General features: G+C 32.6%; 1 non-coding gene across 1 annotated transcript; it reads left to right on the forward strand.

Annotated features, from left to right (window-relative positions):
• Positions 1 to 291: 291 nt before the first annotated feature.
• On the forward strand, positions 292 to 484 carry LOC118619504. Its single transcript, XR_004957270.1, has one exon. It is a non-coding gene; the product is annotated as a U2 spliceosomal RNA (small nuclear RNA).
• Positions 485 to 8167: the final 7683 nt, after the last annotated feature.

An 8167-nucleotide genomic window follows, 5' to 3' on the forward strand; every position in this document is an offset into this window, starting at 1 on the left:
ACCAGATTGCATTGATTATGTCTTAAATGGTGATGAGGATAGAGACTGTGCACAGCATTGTTCTTCATGTTGTCTGTATTAAATAAAAAGCAATGGCTTAAATCAAAGACAAGTATCTTGCCCCCAAGAGATTATAGTCAAGGAAAAAACTGAATTAAATTCAAAATAGTTGGATTATAAAATTTTAATTATTGCCTTGAATGCTTGCTCTGAAATATAAAAGACTACCACACAATATCCCATGTATGCAGTGGGCATCATGCACTTTCATATGTACCAAGTTCACTAATAAAATAATCTTGGACTTTCGGCTAAGATCACATGTAGTATTTGCTCTTAACAGTTTGATATCTGATATTTTCTCTATCTGAGGACATTATATAAAATGTATTTTTGGAGCAGGGAGATGAAATAGGAGCTTGCTCCAGCTCCATCCACTCCACGATTCAACCAGTATTGCAGTATTGGGAATGGAGCACCAACAAAAGAAAGGGAAAAAAAAAAAAAAAAGAAATTACCAGTTTTGCACACACAAAAAAGATAAGGTGTCAAATTAATTAATCAATTTGCACATGTGAGAAAGATTCAAGTTGATGGGAAAACATGTAAGTTGAGAGATGATAGAATTTGTTGCAGCTCTCAGAAGATATGAAACAGATCTGTGATCCAATGACAAAGCTCATTTGACTAAGGAACAATATATGTTTCAATCCTGATTCTTAAATATTTACTTGTATGATAAAGTAACTGATAAAATGTTTCTAAGTCTCAGGTTCCTGTGAAATGGGAAGTTAACTGCTACTTCACAATGTTACAAACCTTAACAAAAGTTTCATTTTAGTATATCAACTATAAAAAACCTGCATGTCTAATTCTTTAAGGATAGAAAATATAATGATGAAGGGAAAACATTCATTAAATTAAATAGGAGATTTAAAATTACGTATTATAAAAACATGATTATTTATAATGATGAATAGTGCAGATGACATAATTGAAGACTATTAAAAATAAAATAAGACAGTCTTTAAAAAATATTATATTATTTTTTGAAATTTTATTGTTAGTATATATTACAATAAAAATAAATAAATAAAATACCTAGAAATAAACTTAACAAAGGACATGAAGGACCTATATACTGAAAACAACAAAGCATTATTAAAAGAGATTGAAAAAAAATGAAATAGAAGAATATTCTGTATTCATGAATTGGAACAAGCTACATAGTTAAAATGTTCATATTACCCAAAGCAACATGAGATTCAGTGCCATCCCCATAAAAATCCCAATGACATGTTTTAAAAAATAGAACAAAAATCATCAGATTTGTATGCAGCCACTAAAGACACCAAATAGTCAAAGCAATCCTGAGAAAAAAGAACAAAGCCTAAGGTATCACACTCTCTTATTCAAATTATACTACAAAACAACCATAATCAAAACAGCACAGTACTGGCAGAAAGACAGACACACAAACTAATGGAACAGAATTGAGAGCCCATAAATAAACCCATGTGTAAGTGGGAAAATGATTCTTAATAAAAGAGCCAGAAACATACAGTGGCGAAAAGAAAGCCTCTTCAATAAATAGTGTGGGAAAATTGGAAAGCCACTTGAAAGAGAATGAAACTAGACTACTACTTGTCCCCATACACAAAAATTAACTAAAAATAGATCAAAGAGCTAAAAATAAGACCTGTAACAATAAATTACATAGAAGAAAACATAGGTACTAAACTTGCAGGCCTTGTTCTGAGAGAAGATTTTATGAATTTGACTCCAAAGGTAAGGGAAGTAAAGGCAAACATAAATTGATGGGATTATATCAGACAAAAAAGCTTCTGCACAGTAAAAGAAACTGCCAACAAACAAAAAGGCAACCAATCGAGTGGGGAAAGATATTTGCAAATAACAGTTTCAACAAGGGGTTAATATCCAAAATATAGAGAATGCATTTGACTCAAACAAAACAAACAAATAATCCAATTACAAAATGGGCAGAGGACCTGATCAGGAGCTTCTCCCAAGAAGACATACAAATGGCCAACAGATACATGGAAAGACACTCAAATTCACTAGCTATTAGGGAAATGTCATTCAAAACTACAATGAGATACCACCTCACACCTGTTAGAATGACTACTATCGATAAAACAAACAATAACAAGTGTTGGAGAGATTGTGGAGAAAAAAGAACTCTCATTCACTGAGGGTGGCAATATAGACTGGTTCAACCACTATGAAAAACAGTATAGAGGCTCCTCAAAAAATCAAGAATAGAGTTACCATGTTACCCAACAACTTCTTTTCTGGGTATCTATACAAAAATTTTTGAAAAAATTTAGTATTTGCCAAGATATATGCACCCCTATGTTCACTGCAGCATTCATTATTCACAGTGGCTTCTACATGGAAACAACCAAAGTGTCCTTTGATAAGTGATTGAATAAAGTAGATGTGGTACATAATGTATACAATGGAATACTAGTCAGCCATAAGAAAAGATAAAATACTGACATTTGCAACATCATGGATGGATATTGAGAATATTAGCTAAGGAAAATATCAGATAGAAAAAGTTAACCATATGATTTCCTTCATATGTGGGATAGAAAACTGAAAGCAACAAATGATCAAACAACAAAAACTCGTAAACACAAACAACAATATGGTGGTTAGCAGAGGGAAAGGGGATGGGAGAATAAGGAAGGGTAAAGGGGGTCAAATATATATGGTGATGATAGAAGATTTGGCTTTGGGTGATGGGTACACAATTCAATATGCAGATTTTGTGTATTATAGAAATGTACACTTCAACTCTATATAATCTTATTAAGCAATGTCACCCTAATAAATTTAATTTAAATAAATAAAAATATTATAAAACATCAAAAATAAGAAAAAATTATATGATGTTATATTAAGAGAAAACTATCATAATTAAACGATTTAATTGTGTAAGCTATGCAAATATTTCATCTCTTCCAGATAGAAGATTTAGAAATTTCAAGGTCACAAAAGTGGGCTCATATTTGGTGTATTCAACGAATAGCAAGAAGGCAAGTGTGTCTTGGTTAGGAAGGAAGGAATTTGGGGATGAAATCAGAGTTAGCCTGATGTCAGATTAAGTTAGTTTTATAAGGTCATTGTAAGGATTAGGCTTTTATTTAGAAAGAAATGGAATGTTCTTGGGGGATATGAATAGAGAAAACAGATTATTTCTGAAGTATCTCTTTTTATTTCCTGATGTATAGCGTTAAAGGAGTCATTCGGAAGCTATTACATTAATTCAGCTGCAGAAGGTGGAAACAGGGCAACATGTCAGGAGGCTGTTGCAAAAGCTACAAGTGATGATGAGAGCTTTGACCAAAGTAGTGGCCAGTTAGATTGTAAACGAATATTGTATTTAATTGCTTATAACAGAAAATACCATATATTTATATATATTGCTACACCAAGTTTTATGGGTTTTTTGTTTTGTTTTGTTTTTTTGCTTTTTAGTTTCACACCAGGAGACTGCCCGTGCATTCACTGGGATGCAGGTTTAAGGAGCAGTAAGTTTAGAATATGAGGCTGCTGAAACTAAATGTGGATGCTCATCTTGAGATGACAGCTGGACTCTCCAGGGAAAGTATTAAGTAGGCTTTGTGATATACATGTTGTGCATGCAGAGAACAAGCCTGACCTTGCCTAGAGTTTTAAATTTAGGATAGTTAGCACATAGATACTGAGATCAATTTAAAGCCAGAATAGATGGTAAGGAATAGAGGTTCTAAGACTGAACCCTGGTTCCTGAAAAAATTAGAGGTCAAATGCAAGCTGATTTCTCATGAGAGGACACTCGACTACTTAAAAACCTCAAGTGCCACCATAAAACCTATTTTGAAAATGCTGAAGAAAAATCTCTACTTGGCTTGAGGCTGCTCTTGAACTAGTCAACTATAAACAGAGAATTGGAGTTAGGTAAAAATGTAGGAGTTCCCAATGAAAACAAATCAACATGAAGAAAATGTTAAGTTCCCAAAAGAAAATGAAAGAAGTGTGATTCTCTCAGAAAGGATAGTAAGTAACAAGGCAGGAAGAAAAACGAGTTTCAGTCAACGAGTCCAATTTCATATATGTCCCAGCGTCACGACAAAACACATTTTTCTTTTTCACATATTGTTTTCTCTGATTAAGTTTTGCTTAGTGTTAACAAGTCAAAAATATTAACAATAAAGTTAGTGTAAATCATCAATGACTATATAAAATTATTACTTGAATTTAGACTTCTCAGAGTCAATAATTGGTTGATTTCTTCAATTTAAGTGTATTTTTAATACAAGGTGCTGAAGAAAATAAGAGGAGAGTTATTCAATTTGCACTATTACTGGAATTTGACTTTTGAGGTTCTCTTTTAAGATCTATAAGCTACACACAATTCTTCAGCAATATGCCTTTTCTAGAAGATTTCAGAGAGGGGATCATCTTTGGACCACTAAAATTTTGACAGGATTATTACGAAGATAAGTTGATCTCAAGCTGGTTTTAAGTTTCAAAGTAGGGTTCTATTAAAATGCAACACATGCTCCCTGCAAACACACACATATCATGTATATTTAATTTTAAGGACAAATCATCTCACAAAATACTTAATTATTTAGTAAAGTACAAATTTTATTCTGAGCTAAAAATTAATTCATATCTTGCAATTATGCTAGTGAATATAATTAAAAATCTATATTTGTTAGATTTAATGAAATATTCACATTAATATTTCAAAAGCTGCTCATTTATTGTTTAGGACAATCTCTTTGTGATAGTCCAGTTTCACTTGATTTCTTTTTTTCCTTTTCCTTTGTTTCAGATTGTACAGATATAAAAACAAATATAAGTTTTTTCATTAATTTGCTATATCTGATTTTGTTTTCACAGTTTTTTTCTGTAGATTAGTTTGTATTACACCAACTCAATCTCATATAAGCACATTGGGTATTTAAAATATGATCTACAATGACCTCACATCATTTTTCAAGAGTTATTAAACTCAAAAAAGTATACTTAAATCATACAGTAAATATCATGTATAGTCTCATCCAGACACTCTTTTCTACTCTATTCTTAACAAAGTAAAACTCTAAAAATAAATTCAATACTTTTCACAAATCTCAAATTTGAGCAGAGTCCAGCCATTGATAGCTCATCATTGTCAGAAACTGATTTTCAGAGACGCTTCTAGCATGAATGTTTCTGATCATTTTCAACTCGATTCTTTTTCTGTTGGATTTATCTGAATTTTACATCAATAGACACTACAAATAGAAAAGTAAATGTATATCTAAAATGCCTCTCATTTTCTTTGAAGTTGATACATCAACAGCTTGAAGCTATCAGTAAAAAAATTCTAAATAAAACAAACAAAAAGCCAAGACTTTATTTTCAAACTCTGAAGGCTTCAGGGGAAAATTAAAAAAAAGGAAAGTTAACTTGGCACTTCTTGATAGTAGTTTAGTTCTTTTCACAAAACATAATTAAATTCATTATTACATTTATATAATTTAGTATTAGAATTCATTCATAGGTATGCATTTCAATAGTTAATTAAGTACATAGAAATTGTTAATAAACTTAAGTTTAGTGCTGATAACATATAAATGTATCATTTTAGTTTTTTACTAAGTGTATACAATTAAGATAGCTATTTTGACATTAGTATAGTTAAGTGAAATTTTTACCAACACCAGGAAAAGAAAAAAAAAAAAGAATACTATCTAGAAATATGATTTATTGTCTATATAAAGCTATCGGCAGTTCTAGAGAATGAAATAACCTTTCTGACTCTAACAACTTTCAATGTATAAGCTCCATAAAATAGATTATATTTGATGCTTTAACTGTAAACATATATCTGGTGCTCTCTTCCTGATAATCAACACACCAAGGTATTTTTGTGAAAAAAATGTATTGATTGATTTTAGAGATAGGAAGGCAGAGAGAGAGAGATTAGTTCTTCCACTTAGTTATGCATTCATTGATTGATTTCTGTATGTGCCTGACCAGGAATGGAATCTGCAACACTGACATGCAACCCTGGCACATGGAGAGGATGCTCTAACCAACTGAGCTACCTGGCCAGGGTATGCCAAGACTTCTTTCTCTTCTCAATTATAGAGATGGCATTGTCTCTCTGTAAAGTTTCAGACCTGGGCTTCTACATCTACAAAGGATTTTTTGACAGTTCAGCTCATTCACTGTCATCTCTAACTCTATCGGCACTATTCCAAATTCTGGAAAACAAGAAGCAGAGCACATTCAAAAGATCACTAGAAAACAGTAAACCAGAGGTTTATCCTACTTTTTACTAATAATCTTTGTGACTTTAGATAAACTTCTTAATCTGCTTGGGTCTCATATTTCTAAATTGTAAAGCAATAAATTATAGGAAAATGATGTCTGCTAACACTCTTATACTTTAATATCATGATTTCTAGCTAATAAATATGTTGAGTTATTAAATAGGAAACTTTTTACTATTCCTGATATATAGAAAAAAATATAATTTAATAAAATCTTCTTCAGAGGTCTTGAACAAAATTGCTCTTTTAATTAATGTTTCTCTATTATGTGTGGTGAAATGAAAAATATATACTTATCTAATGTCCTCTTTGTTAACTTCTCCCTTGTTTGCGAGTCAATGTGTCATGAGAATGTACACTATAGGCATGACTGCTTAAGGACCCATGCAAAGTGACTTATTTTTCTGCATTTGCTTTGATACACAGCAGAATTTCTCCAGAGAATGAATGGATCTCCTTTTCATTTTGTGTTGTAGTGACTTGGGTACAGAGTCACAGATTAATTAATATTGGAGCCTTCCACATTCTTACCAAAGGAGCTTAAACCTGTCTCACAGTTTCTGATTATGAGAAATAAGCCAATATGACATGAGGAATACAAATCAATTTAATAGACTTGATGGTCCTGGACACTGTAAACTGTAGGTCTCTTTATGTAAACAAACAAATATAAGACAAAACAAAATAAATTAAAAACCCCAAGTACTCTGTGCATCCCCTCTTCTATTTTCCCCTGATTGATATTTACCCTCAGGACAGGCATAATCTTGACTGGAAGTCTATTCACAGGACACCACCTAAAAGACTAGATGCCCCCAAATGAGATGAAAATGACAGTGAGACACCCAGTCATCATATGCTGGATGCTCTTGCTCAGCCCACTCCTTTCCCGGCCTTAACACGTGCTCCTGAAATTGACATGCACCACAGAGCATCTAAGGGCCTAAGACACATTCCCAGAAAAAGAAATAGACCTGCATCCACTTTCACCAGTAACACAGAAAAGGAATTAAAAAAAGTTTTGCTCCATATTTCTCAAATTTTCAGGAAAATGGTATATCATAAGACAAAGCATTTTAAACCCGTAGTTCTGAACTAGGGACATCACTTACAAATCATATCGCAGACTACTCAATTAATGATCCTAAATTCCTGCACCTAGATTTTTTTTTTCCAGTGGATCTTTGTGGAGCCCAGAAATCTGTCCTTTAATCAATATCACTAAGTGATGTTGTTGCAAACGATATGTGAACAAGAGCTTGAGAACAAGGCCTTAAACAAATTCACCACATATGGACTATCATACCTGTGCTATCTAAAGATAATTCAAAACTACAAATATTGTAAATATTCTATGTAAAAAAAATTGTCAAGTAATGTGACCAATAAAGTTGTACAATTTATTTCCATTTAATAAGTGTTTCTTAAGATGGCAATGTGTCCCGACGGTGCTTGCCAAGCTCCTAAGATTGAATATATTACCTGCATTTCCTCTACTTGTATATAACACCCTCTTACTTCTGTTATGTTGGGACTTACTTTTTCTGTGGCCCTCTTTTCTGACAAAACACCTATAATAAACTAAATGCTGTGTTTCCCTAAAACGTGTATGTTAAAGCCCTAATCCCAACTGTGGCTATATTTGGTGTTGCAGCCTCTCAGGAAGTAATAAAGATTAAAGGAGGTTGTAAGAGGAGGTCCCTCCACATGCACAAATAAGACATGACGTGAACAGAGAGAGTGGTTGCTGCCTGTAAGTAAAGAGAATGAAACCTTGCTGGCACATTCATCTTGGACTTCCCAGTTTTCAGTCTGTGAGAAATAAATTC

The sequence above is a fragment of the Molossus molossus genome, unplaced genomic scaffold (assembly GCF_014108415.1).
Source record: "Molossus molossus isolate mMolMol1 unplaced genomic scaffold, mMolMol1.p scaffold_m16_p_6, whole genome shotgun sequence".
In the NCBI taxonomy this organism is placed as follows: Eukaryota; Metazoa; Chordata; class Mammalia; order Chiroptera; family Molossidae; genus Molossus; species Molossus molossus.